At 39.7% G+C, this 13,936-nt stretch overlaps 1 protein-coding gene across 6 annotated transcripts in view; it reads left to right on the forward strand.

Moving 5' to 3' along the window:
* Positions 1-6,596: 6,596 nt before the first annotated feature.
* znf536 (zinc finger protein 536) overlaps positions 6,597-13,936 on the forward strand; it is a 366,331-nt gene continuing 358,991 nt past the window's right edge. For all 6 annotated transcript variants that reach the window (XM_044359969.1, XM_044359703.1, XM_044360131.1 and 3 more), the window contains exon 1: positions 6,597-6,971. The gene's annotated coding sequence lies outside the window, so the exon portion shown is untranslated. The remainder of the gene's footprint in view (positions 6,972-13,936) is intronic.

Below are 13,936 nucleotides of genomic sequence, written 5' to 3' on the forward strand. Positions count from 1 at the left end.
AAAAAATTAATTCTTAAGTTCAGCTGAAGATAACATTAGGCTTCAACAAATCAAGAGGGTATCAACCAAAGTTATCCTTCTGCTGCTGCTCAGCAAATAAACTGTATGTGGAAGCACAAAGAGGGGATTTCAACACTTGATTTGTCTAACTCAGACTGCCGAAGCCTCATTTTAGCTTTAGGACAGTGGATTTCGTCTCCCATCATTTACATTAAAATTGCTTTAAGAAGGGATTGTGATATGGCTGGTATAGACAAGAGGAATGATTGCAGCCACCAATTACTCTTTCAGTGTACATACGGGTATTACTTTTTTAAGACAGACTTGATAGAAGAGGACCCAAGAACCTATCCTTAAAATACTGTCCTTAAAATATGTGACTGAAATATGATAATAATGCAGTAGTGGCATAGTGAGGAGGGGGTGCTTGTGTATATTTGAGACACAGAAAGACATCAGCGTAATAAGGCTACATTTAAACTCACAAATTACTTATACATTTTACACTAAACAACCAACGGGTACCACAATAGTCTCTGGATGCCTGTGTAAGGAAATATATTTATTCACAAGTGAATGAGTGAGTGAACATCTTAACATTCTGATGCATGTTGTGTAGATGGTAATGTACAGGTGGTGCCTTAGAATAAAAACCTGCCGTGATGATGCATATCCACCTCTCAACACATCTACACATTTATCTATCAAATCTCTCCCCATCTGCTGCAGCATCTCGTATAATACAGCAAGATCTATAAGTAGGGAATATGAACTGCTCTGGATTGGCCTTTCCCAGTCTGAAAGGGTTTGTTCATGTGGAGCTGAGAGCGGCCAGAATCAATAAGAGAGAAAAATAGGAAAATGACATGGCTCTCTCCAGATGAAAGATCTAATCTCCAATATCCATTTACAGCTCAGGGCCTTGCACTAAAGCAGCAACACTGCATCCCAGTTACAGTAAAAACACAGATCTCATGGGCAGATCACTGTCCACATCCATCTTCACACTATTTCCTCAACACTCTCAGCAACGTTGGTGATCCTGGAGCCGTGCACTTAAAGCTATTTTCTACTTTTGCTGTTGTTGCTTTTATATTTTTGCAGCTCTCTTCATTTCCCCCTCATAATGAGGGGATGGAGGTTGACTTGCGAGCATGGATTTACATTTGACATAAAGTCGCGTCCTGTTTCTGGTGTCGCTCTCACTTAGACGTGATGACAATTTAATACCCTCAATATAGTAGTCATACTTAAAGTATTTCATTTTCATTTGCTTCCCATTACATTTGCGCGGCTCCTCTTTCTTCCAGCTGAATATTAAAGTTGAATATTGGTGCGTTGCAGGCTCGCTGGGTCACATTAACAAACACTGACATGCATGTATTAAAACCATACAACATTCTGGGCCAAGTCTTTTGCTTGCCATTTGGTCTCTTTCTTTCTCTCTCTCTCCCCCACTTCTATCCTTCCTCTCTTCTCTTCCTTCTTCATCCTTCCTTCTGAAGGAGGGGCGCCTTTGTAGTTTCTGTCTGCTCTTATCGGTCCTGGCATGAAGCACTTGCCTCTGCCACTGTCCTCATGTTCTCTGCAAGCTCCCACTTTTGTGTTGCCTAATGAACTCTGACCAAAATTAGACATACTCTTCAACTTTTAAACTGAAGGAGCCCCTTCAATGGTTCCTTTGTGAAGTGCTGCCACCACTGTGAAGGGAGGGTGTGTGTGTGTGTATGTGTCTCTCTCTCTCTCTCTCTTTCTGTGTGTGTGTGTGTGTATGTCAAAAAGTAGTGGAATGCTGGACTGTTTTATGGTAGACATGAGGAATTTAGGCTTGAGCTTCAGTGAGCCCTCAGGCAACGGCATGGACTATGTTGTGATCTCCCTCTGTCTTCTCTATCCACATATACATACACACACAGACTGTGCACATCAATCAATCCATACATTCATCCACCCATTCCTCAATTTAAATTGTCACCGGTAAAAAAACTGCTTTCCAGGAATTAAGAAAAACAGCCTTATTTTTATTCTTGACATTGATGTATTTTTCAAGGTTTCATTGGCTCCCATAGGTCCAAGATTTTTTCAACCAAGCAAGTAACTTGAGGGATGGCAATGTTGGTCAGTCGGTGCACGACTTTGGTTCAAACTGAACTGATCTCAACAACTACTGATGGTATTACTGTGAAATTTTGTACAGACATGTACATGGTCCCAGAGGATGAATCCTACAGACTTTGGTGATCCACTGACTTTTTCTTTAGTGCCACCATGAGGTTTACATTTGTGGTTTTGAGTGAAATTTCTCCTCAATTATTGGCTGGATTTCCTCCAAATTTGGTACACGCATTCATGTGCTCCCAGGCAGCTAGAAACCTTTGTGATCTCATCAGGTCAAAAATTTAACTTGTCCAGTATTTTGGTTTATAAACAAATACCTATAAAACCTTCGCTGTACTGTTTATTGCTAATTAGCCAATGTTAGCATGCTAACACGCTAAACTAAGATGGTGAACATGGTAAACAATATACCTGCTAAACATCAGCATGTTAGTATTATCATTATGATGCTGACATTAGCATTCAGCTCTGCGTATAGGTACAGCTTAACAGAGCTGCATCACAAATTCATACTACAGTACTTACAAATTCTATGCGGAATGTACTACATAATAATCATCATAGTATACAGTTTAAGCCATTAGCATACAAAAAATAAACATACTTTACCATTTTATACTAACAGGAAATTATTTGATACATGCAACGTCAGACATCAGTCAAACTGTGACTTTAGATTGTTAGTGCCTATTAAGAAAAACAAACTGTCTTTATTAAAATAAGTGTAGTTAATTTAATCCAGTCTGTTCCAGTGTGAACACTGCTTAGAATAAGTATGCAGTATGGGCACGGGACACACTGTGAGTCCTGTGTCAGTATATCTTAACCTTCAAATAGAACAGAAATATGAAATTACCAAATATATGGAGTTACCAGCTTTCGGCCTGACAACAGAAAAACCCTCCCATATTGATTCATTCATCCTTAATATTATGCTTTATTTTTCATGGTCTAATTAATTTCCATTCTTTTGCTCCATGATTCTCCTCCTTTTCTTTTTTTTTTTGCTTTCCCTCCTCCCCAGCAGTCAGGCCTCACCCCTCCATGTGTGGAGGATGGAGAAGAATAAAGGAGGAGAAGGAGGAGGAGAGGCAGGGGGAGAGAGGGAGGATTATAAATCAAGGTAAACGGTGGCTGTTTAACCCCTGCTATGATGTCATTTCCAACAGAGCAGCGACATGCTGGCTTTCTCTCCTCTCCTCTCCCCTGTTGAAAGCCCAACTGTACATTACACTTGCTACCATGCATGGTACCTTTGTGTAGCTGCTTACATACACACACACACACACACACACAGTTCTCTACCTACCACTCCCTATGCAACTGACATGTGCTTGTTAAGGCAGGCTGGGGGCATATTGGGGATAAGAGAGGGGAGGGAGAGTGTGCAGACAACTTACAGCTGCACTGAGAATGGTAGTCCCCACCACACACACACACACACACACACACACACACACACACACACACACACACACACACAGACACCCCCACTAATGTCTCCCCTGGCACACTTCAGACTACTCTCATTAGATATTTATGTTTGTGGATCTAAGACCCTCATGTACCAGGACTTGTCAGTTAGGAAGTGTGTGTATGTGTATGTGTGTGGTAAGTGCATATGCATGTGAACGAGTTGCGTCCTTGGCATTTGAGGCGTTATCTTTCTGTAGAGTGTGTATATGTTAAAGGTTGATAGGTACCAATGTTAGAAAAAACATAGCATACAGCTCGGTACATAGGCTTGCTCTGCCATGTGTGTTTTCTTTTGTAAGTGCTCACTGCTGTGGTGTTTCTGCACTACACTTCCCAGAGATCACCTGTCTGGCAAAAGGTGTGTTCACCAATGTGACGTCTTTCTTCTTCTGGTGAAGTTTGACCTAAATAACTCATTAGTTCTGTAGACTCCACCCACAAAGGAACCTCAGTCCAACAGTTGTATCGTCATCCCTAGTATGACCTGAACCCTCTCAGGGTCCACTTCAACGACACTGCCTGACCTGCCAATCATATGACAGCAGGGAGCAGTGACGGATGTAAGTGGGAAAGGGAGAGGTGTGAATGTCATGACTGATTGATGTCAGCTGTCCCTTTAACCTTTTTTTTTTTCTAATAGATGTGCAGGCCCAACGGCTTTCCTCCTGAATGAGGTCCTCACCAATCCACTTTTACAGTAAGAAAAGGAAGGCAGGAAGGGCGGAGCTGCGTGGAGAAGAGGGAGCGAGGAAGCCTATTGAGACTTGATTAGTGTGTTGGTGTGTGTACTGTGCTTTCCATAAGTGCCGGCTGCCGGCCAAACAGCTGACTACTCATGTAAGTTCAGCCGGTTACTTTATTATAATAATTTTTGATTCTAATAAAATAGTTTTGATTAACAAGCTGTGATTCGCTATGTGTGTACATTTACGACCACTAGCCTCCGCTTCAAAACAATGCAAGCATGATGATAAAGAAATGTGCCTATCTGTCTGTATCAGTCCCACCCATGTGTGTGTGCGCTCAGCTGAGAGGTTGTGTCCTGCCGAGTAGAGAGCGAAGAGTCATTTTCAGTGTTTGACAAATATTAGCAAAATAAATGATGACAAAACACATTAAAAATTGCATTGATTGAACAGACAGGGAACATCCTCATTAGATGGACTACTGCAGAAAACACCAGAAACACTGGTGGCAGCAACTTGATGACTGCACAGTAAGTATTAAAAAGTCCACTGAAAGTGCTGCATTTTCCATTTACTCCACACAGACATTTATGGGCTCAATGAATGAAGGAATGAATGAATTATCTTTATTTACATTTCACTTTTTATAGCAGAGCCATCTCTAAGACGCATTGCAAACACACACTAAAACAGGCAACGCTGTCAAAGTCACAGGCCCGTGTCATATGAGGAAAATGAAGCCTGTGCATCAGCCTAACACTGTAATTTTACACTTCAAAATGTCCAAGAACGCTTTTGTATTTTTTGTCATTGACCGATTATGCAAAAAAATGTCAAATGCCCCAAATCATGTTTAAAAATAAAATATGATTTCACTAACAAAGATAACACCATTTGTACGGTATAAAAAGTAGTTTTATTTGGATAAGGGTTCAGGATTGGATGAGGATAGTGTATGGTGAGCTGATTGGGGGTCAAGGAGAGGGATGAAGGGGGTCGATGGCATAGGGATGACTGGGGATCAAATGGAATCACAATAAGGCTGGAGCGTCTAGGAACCCAGGGGTCAAGATTCTGGGTGGGGGGCATGTCTCGATGAGCTTTCTGCTTCGTCATCCCCCAAAGTTAACTTCACTGGGCTAAGTGAGAATGGGCTCTTTGAATGTCGCTGAGGTAGCTATGGAAGCTTGGGAAGACCAGTGGTTGAGAATTTTATTTATTTATTTAATTTTAACAAGTGGTCTGGGATTTCTTATTTGGATTTACTTTGTCGATGTGGGGAGACAGGTTGCCTGTGAGGAGAGTTTGGTAGCGGGCCAGGAGGTCTGAAGTGAGGGGCGAACGTTTGGCACAAGACGTGGTTCGGACTTATGGACCTTTAGATAACATGCCAAAGTGTGAGTGGAACAAGGCTAGGTATGGTGCCCCTGAGGACAGTTTTATGGAGAAGTTATTTCAGCTGGCATAGTCGTGTATGGTGGTGCAATCTTGAGTGGCATTGAGTGAACGAAAGAGTGTGTTAGGCATGGAAGTTGAAAATGGAGGGACCGGCTTTCAGGTGGGACTCTTGAGTCCAGTGTCGAAGATTTAAATTTCTAGTCTATATAAACGAGGATGACTGTAAGACCACTTGTGCCCCCCAAAGAAGGGCTGCAAAGATGATGCGGTTCATAGAGGGGGGGGGGGAGGTGGGGAACGTTCAGGTAGCTGATCGGAGGTGAACCACCTACCGCTGCGTCTGAGCATTTTTCCACTTTTGAGTGGATGTCCACACAGTATTGGCAGTAAATGCAGTCAATGGAAGCAATAAATTCCTCACTGCATGCCATAGCGGCTGAGGAAGCTAAAGGTTATTTTTTATTAATTTATTTATTTTTCATTAATATATGTGTAACATATGTTTTTGAAGCTGTGCCCAAGAGACATTAAACATTAAACTGTTCTGTTTGCATGTTTTATGCTATATCCCAATTCGAATAAATAGAAACAAGGTTGAAATTTGGCAAAATAGTCCTTTATGCACTCGCCGTAGATATGAATAAACCAGGATTTAGCCATGGGATAACCATCAGGCATAAAAAGAAAAGAGATGGGTCAGAATTCTCCAAGCTTTAAAATGTTAACGTGGAAACATAATGACAGGAAGAGGAGTCAATGTGAGCAATAATGGTTAAACGAGCACCTTTTGTTGGGATGCTTAAGCGATAAACAGGAAAATTTGGGATGAAAGGTTAAGTCGGACGTAGATGTGGCTCTGCTGCAGTAGGCGGAGTTGTGACATCTGCATGTGTGTCATCAGTGTGCGACGTGCGTCGGCCCGGCGGCGGACAGTGAACCTGGAAAAGCGGGAGGATTTAAGCTGCTAGCGAGAGGATTGATTAAAGTAGGGTCTCCATAGAGGTGGAAAGTTTGCCTTTATCATCGTTTCGTAGGAGTGGGACGACCGTCTCCCTGAGAACTCGCCGGAGGTGAGCAAACATCCAGTTGAAGATGTTAATCGCGGGAAAAGAGCTGCGAGTGGACTATTGCGTCGATGCGTGTGGAGCCGTCTGGATCCCAGCTGATCAGAAGCGCGACGTCTGCAGGAGTAGGCCTCCGTGTGGATGTGGTGGTGAAGGAGATATCTCGTTGGTACTGCAGGATCGAGTTGTGGACGGTACGTCACCGAGGATCACGGAGCACGGACGAGAGGTAAGCGTTTGCGATGCAAGCTTGTTATAGTTCAAGTGAAAGAGGAAGGGGTTAGACACGCCTATATAGGTATGCGCAGGTGATTGAATATAGTGAGAGAGAGGAGCGTGGTCTTGTTCCTGGACCTTTATTATAATAACTTAATATAATGGAACTTCCTGCAGTAAGATATAATGAAGTATAAAGAAGATGAAGATGACTAGAAGTTGAGTTGATTCAGTAGATTCACATGATTTTAGTTATTTTTGACATAGATTTATTTTATAAATAATTGAATTTAAAACCAATACATAAGCTAGATAAGACATGGGATTAAAAACATGTTCCCCCTTAAAATAACCTTGTTTATTTTTTCGTTAAGTAAAATAATATTTATATTTCTAGTAAAACTATATCTTAACCATCATTATGACATGTCTTGATAAACCGTATAGTAAAGGTGTCAATAAATAAATAAAAAATAATAAATAAGGTCTAATGATTACATAATTACAAGAGTTCTGATCAGTCAGGAATAGGTGTGGTTTTGTATATTAATAGCTATTTACAGACTGTGTGGGCTGAAACGCACAAGAGGCCTAATTCTCCTTTAAAATAATTCACCACATGTTTACAATTGGGTAGGAAAACTCATTAAAATATGCAATAATTAAGTATGTATATCAGCATATATGATAGAATAGTGGCATTAGGATGTGCCAGAGGCCACCAAATTTGGGCTTTTACACCCATAATGTTTCTCCAGGGGGGCATGTCCCCGGAACTCCCTAGCTAGCTACTTTTTCCCACTGGGTGGCTACTTCCTATCCTTGTGGAAAGCCCTGTGTGTATGTGTCCTAGTGGAAGACTGATGGGTGCTTGAAATGGTATGTGCTTTGCCCTCAGGTCAGTGACATTTAAAACACTGGAGAGTGAAATAAAGGGAAGCATGGTGTGCATATGGATGTGTGTGTGTGTGTGTATTCCCACAGACCTACAGTATTCAGGCCGGAGGCCCACCCTGCCACTACTCTGTAAGAGAATGATAAGGCTGTGTATAGTAATTAGTATTAGGTTCCTATAACCTTAATGGACAACTAAAGAACAAATTAACGGTACTGCAAGTGTGTAATCTGATCACACCTACAGTACTGTTCCAGGTATTACGCTTACTACTAGCAGTGACTTATTTTATATATTTTGGAGCACAAATTTCTGAGTAATTAGTAACTGCTATTTGTATTATTGCACTAACTTGAAGGAAATTTCACATTCAATATTTCATATGACTAATTTCTATGAATAATTTCTATGTTTAATATGAATAACTAGAAGAGTGCACTAAGTAGAGTGCAGATCTCCGCCAGGTGTGTCTGGTATTGTCTCAGTTTTCTTTAAGATGCATAGGATAGTGTAATGGTATTGTAAACGAGTGCCCCTGATTCACCGAACTGTATAAACTTAATAAGGAAACAATAAACTGGACAATTTAAACATTTTTATTTATTTAGAATATTTTGTTGTGACACACCACACAGAATAAAACCCTCCTTACCTCCCCCTCCCCTCCCAAACAAAGAAGAGTTGAATCTCATTCAGTTGCCCCTCCATGCTCCCTTACAGTCAAGATGGTGGCGAAGCTAACAAAAATGGGAATTTATTGATATTGTATCATGCCTAACTTTGGTGGATCATAAAATATTGGGTATGGAATTCATCAGCAGATGCTCCAGTTCAAGATGAGACCAAATTTTTATATGGATATCAGTTTTTGAGCCACGACAAAGGCCAAAATGTGGCCTGCAACAGACTTGTATTTAATCTAGCCAATAGACAAAATGCATTTTGCTGCAGTTGTTGATCACTTGCGGCCCCTACAAGAGTCAATGGTGGTATAAAACACGTTATAAAATAGGTTTTTCAAAAATTGTGAATCACTGCAACCACAAGAGGTCTTTGAGCATACAGTCATAAATGTGCACAAAAAAGTGTGAGATTAGCTGCGGACAGATACACACACACAAACACACAGACAGACAGACACACACGACTAAATGCATGGCGAAGATAATAACAAGACTTAGGTCCAGATTTACTAAGGCCTCAGGGCAGATGTAACAAATTTTACACTAAAGACGATATTTATCATAAAGATACTGCAGGCTGGAGTCGCATTTTACATTTGATTTTTGTGAGTTTGAAAGATTGTGCAGATAATTAGACAATGTACCGTCATGTTAACAGAAGTTGATGATGTGTTCGGCTGAATTAAATTTGTGATGGTCAGTTTTGCAGGAGAAAATTCTCTGCCTCTGAAGACCAGGTGTAAACATAGTACAAATGGAATTTATAAGAGCTACGAGCAAAGTTGAAGGGGTGGGAAAGAAACATGTATAAAAGAGCTGTCCTCCCAAGAAAAATGACACAATAGGTCATAATGTCAGCTCAAAAATGACCTATAGTGACTTCTGGTTATGGTGTTCCACTGACAAGTCGCAGTAACTTGGCTGAAAAAACACTTAAAAAACGACTGATGGCTCGAATAAATTTATTTTTAAGTTTTGGAAAAGCTCTGTCAGAAACTATGCCACCAAAAAACTCTAAATATGGACAAGAGTCATCCAAGACATCGGTACAAAACAACACGACTAGCATTGCCACGATCAACGTTAGCAATGTCGCTGATGAGAATCAGAACAAAGCTAGTGCTAGCATGCCTTCAAACAGAAATATACTGCATGCTATTCGTTCACTGAAGGAAGATTTCACCAAACAATCTGTCAATATGTTGGAAGCAATTAATGGCATTAAAGGACTGTTGCACTTGAGGAGAACTGGGGAAGTGGAGGAGAGAATCTCACAGCAGAGGAAGATACAACTGCCCTCCAACAAAAGGTTGAACAACTGGAGGGAACGATGGAGATATTGAGCAATAAAATCCAACACCAAGAAGACAGAGGAAGACGCTCTAATGTGAGACTAGTTGGTCTCCCTGAGAAAACCAAAGGTTTAGATATGTGCAACTTTTTGGAAAACAAGGTATTGGGTGATGCTCTCACCCCCATCCAAGTCATCAAACGAGCACATCAGATAGGCCAAGTTAACCCAAGACGGTCCTCAACACCCAGAAGGATTATCATGAAATTTCTGAATTATAAAAACCATGAGAACACACTGTAAGAAAATCAATGAGTCAGCTTCTTTCCAGATCTATCAGCTGATACCCGCCAGCTTCAACAACAACTCGATAGAGTTAAGGCCCAGTTTCGGATCATGAATATCCGCTACGGGTTGCTCTACCCAGCTCATCCGGTGATCACTCATGATGGTCAACGACTGATCTTCAAGGACTATCTCTGAAGTATACAAACGACTTCACAAGGATCAACCATACTTGTTTTTTGTCTCTTCTTACTCCATCTCAAGTAAATATAAAGTATGTCTGAAAGTCACTATGGTGACAGACTGAGGACCTAAGTTTGAGATAATCTGCAAGTAATACCCCTTTGTTTCTCCCCATTTATTACATGGGTACCTTTTTTATTATGTGAACTCTCATGGTGGACAAATGACCTCTGTCTTAAAACCAGAAGCCTAACCGAATCAGACCTTAAAGACATTTTTCTTTGGCACTCTTTCTGTATATGTTTACTGTAACAGAAACTTACTACGTTGCACGGTTACAAAAGTGGCTTATGTGAACCTTTTTTTCCCCCTTTTAATTTGCTGTAGGTCGAGCTCACGGTCTATTTCTCTTCAGTGTGTTAGTGAGCCTATAAAACAATGTGTCAGCACCCAAATCACGTTGGCCCTCACATTGTGGATCAAACGTTCTGCATAACCAAAGTTAATTACTCTGTGTTTTTTACTTGTGCTTCATTTGGAGTGCATGAGGGTTTCTTGGGAAGGAAAGATCTCTCTGTTTTGCTTTTATTTTTTATTTTTATATTTTCAGTTATGCTATCCTAATGTACAACCAAGAAAACAAATGGCACTACTATGTTTGGATCATCCTGTACCCATGATCTAAAAGTTATTTCATAGCCTCATGCTAAATGGATCAGCGTTAAAAATCTCTAGCTGGAATACAAGAGGACTGAACAAATAGGTGAAGCTTAAACAGGTATTGAGTAGGATTAAGCAAATGAAGTCCAGTATAATTTTCCTACAGGAAACACACTTGATACAAAATGACATTAACAGGGTTGAAAAAAAAATGGCCAGGGCAAGTTTATTCTGCTTCCTTTACTTCGTATGCCAAGAGGTCATGATATTAAATCATAAGTTGACCCCCTTTCAGTTGAAAAACAAATACATACCCCATCAGAGAGGTACACTACACTAAATGGTACCACAGTATCTACCCAGGTCGACTTAATAAGTATATATGCTCCTAATGGTGATAATCCATCCTTTTGTCAAAACCTCTTTCTTTCCTTATCATCCTGCACTGGTCAATATATAACTGGTGGTCATATCAATATATCATATCAATACATGATCGCTCTATTGGCATCTCTCCAGTCTCATTAACAGTACAAGTATCTAATATAATTTCAATCTTTCAATTGAGATTATATTAATTATATTAATTTTATATTAATTCAATCTAGATGGCTCCAGTACCTTGATTTTGTGAAACTTCTTGATGGGGAAAATAGATGAATGCTTCTCTCTAAACACAGAACAAACTGGTGCTTCAATAAAATGGGAAGTATTCAAAGTATATATGAGGGGCAAAATAATAAGATATAGGCCAAATACAAATCTAAAGTATATTATGCAAAATTCAACACTCTGGTTGAGTTTTTTAAAAACCGTAACTATGATCGTCCCCTAACCTTAACCCTGCTGTGTTTACTGTTGCCATGGCCACAAAGTTTGCCTAACTTTAAGGAAGTGGTAGCTTTAACCCACACCACATGTTTCTCCAACCTTAACAAAGTGATCATTTTAACACAAACCATCATCTTTTTATACAAAATCATAATACCATACTTTTAATAGTAAGTAATATTTTGAGCAAATTTAACAGTTTTTCTGATGAAGTTGAACCGCACACATAGTGCACCGCAAATTCCATGAAAAATGCAGTGGACATTTGTGTTACACCATCAGTAAATTCAAGACACTCTGTGCTTGGTGAGGCTGTACTTAGGCACATTGGTGCATTGAGCTAAAGGCTAATGTCAGAATGCTAACATGCTTACAGTAACAATGCGAACATGCTAATGTTAAGCAGATATAATATTTATCATGCTAACCATCTTTGTTTAGCATAAAACCAAAGTATTCAACATTATACTTGATGGTAGACTATTAGATCAACCTTTCTAATGTTTAATATGATCAAGGTTTTGACTTACAGTATGATGGCTTAGTACAAAGGTCAGTCTTGCTTCTAAAAATATCAAGACTGATCACAATGATAAAATCTCAAGGTTTTGGTGACATCAGTTGAGATGAAACTATGAGTATTTTCTGTAGTTTCAGTAAATTATACATTATACTGTTTTTAAGTACTTGTGCACCAGTGTTTAAATGTTTTCAATTAATATTTGAATGTTTTTCATTCATCTGATTATTCTATTAGTTTGAATAGCTGCATTTGCCAAGGACTTTGGATTACCTCGGTTCCATTCACAGCAAGAACATCTTATCAAGTCACTGATATGCATTAGTCCTCTTAAAATTAGATTTTCCTTCAAAGGAAAAAAATAACAAAACTGTGTATTGTGAGATCACTGTGATTATTTCCAATGTGAATATTTTTAATAGCTCAAGTCTAATTTTCCTCATAATTAACGCGCTGATCTGACTACTTCTGCCATAATTTAGATACTGACACTTGTTTAGATATTTCTGACATTAGTGGAGTGGCGCTGTGATGATAAACTGGTGCTCTGGCAATATTTTGTATAGGATTTAAGACAGGATTTTAAGACTACATATAATAGTATATGCAGGCATGCTGCCAGGGTCCGAAATTAACACCCGACCAGCACTGGATGCCGGTAAAATTTGTCTTTGGCGGATAAATCAATAAAGGTCACCCGCCAGACCGGCCAGTAAGTCAGACAGTAACATTAAATGCTGAAGTTATGCACAAATTATGGATAAGGTGACATATTTCTATAAAAATATACCGTATGTTAGTTTTTTGGGGTATAGTGTTAGACTTGGCAAGAAATGTTCTTGAGTTCACAAATTCTTGGCAGGTAAATCATAAGACAGAGCAAGAATGTGTATGTATTAAGTGGCTCAGTACTCAGATGTTTCTAAACTTTACTATGAAACCTTCAATTTCAGTATTTATTTGGTTTCAGTCTTAATCTCTGTCTCTCTACAGAAGGATACTACTACCACCGCTGCCAGGGGCACAGAATACACACACACACACACACACACACACACACAAACAGTATGGACAACATACACAGGCCGCTGCCACACACATTCCCTGGCTGGGCTTGATGAATGGGCCTAGTTTAAATTATTTTGTGCAGATCTCATTTAGGCCCTTGAAGAAGAGATCCAGCCTGTTTATTCATTTCACATTTGCACCCAGGCTTCAATATCTCTGTCTATGCCTGCAAAGATTTTACCCTCCTCCCATCCAAGGAAAAAAAAAAAAAAAAAAAAACACGGAAAAGAAAAGACAGAAAGAGAAAGAGAGACAGGGAGGGAGAGAGAAAAAAGCAATTTACACAATGTACATAAAATGATGCGCTCAGAGTTTGATAACCTGCATAAATTATAGAGTATAATTAAATATTATACCCGGTGAATCACCAAGGAGAGAGGATGGTGGGAGAAGAGACAAGAGGATAAAAACAGAAGGGAGAGAAAGAGATAGCAAGGGAGAGAAAAAACAAAAGATGGGGAAGAGGAGAGGAAGAGGAGAGAACATTGGTGCTAGGCTTGGATCTCATAATTGTTTTTATTGATTATTTCTTAAGGTGAAATGGTTTTAAGATAGATAAGAA

The sequence above is a fragment of the Thunnus albacares genome, chromosome 1 (genome assembly GCF_914725855.1).
Source record: "Thunnus albacares chromosome 1, fThuAlb1.1, whole genome shotgun sequence".
NCBI lineage: Eukaryota > Metazoa > Chordata > Actinopteri > Scombriformes > Scombridae > Thunnus > Thunnus albacares.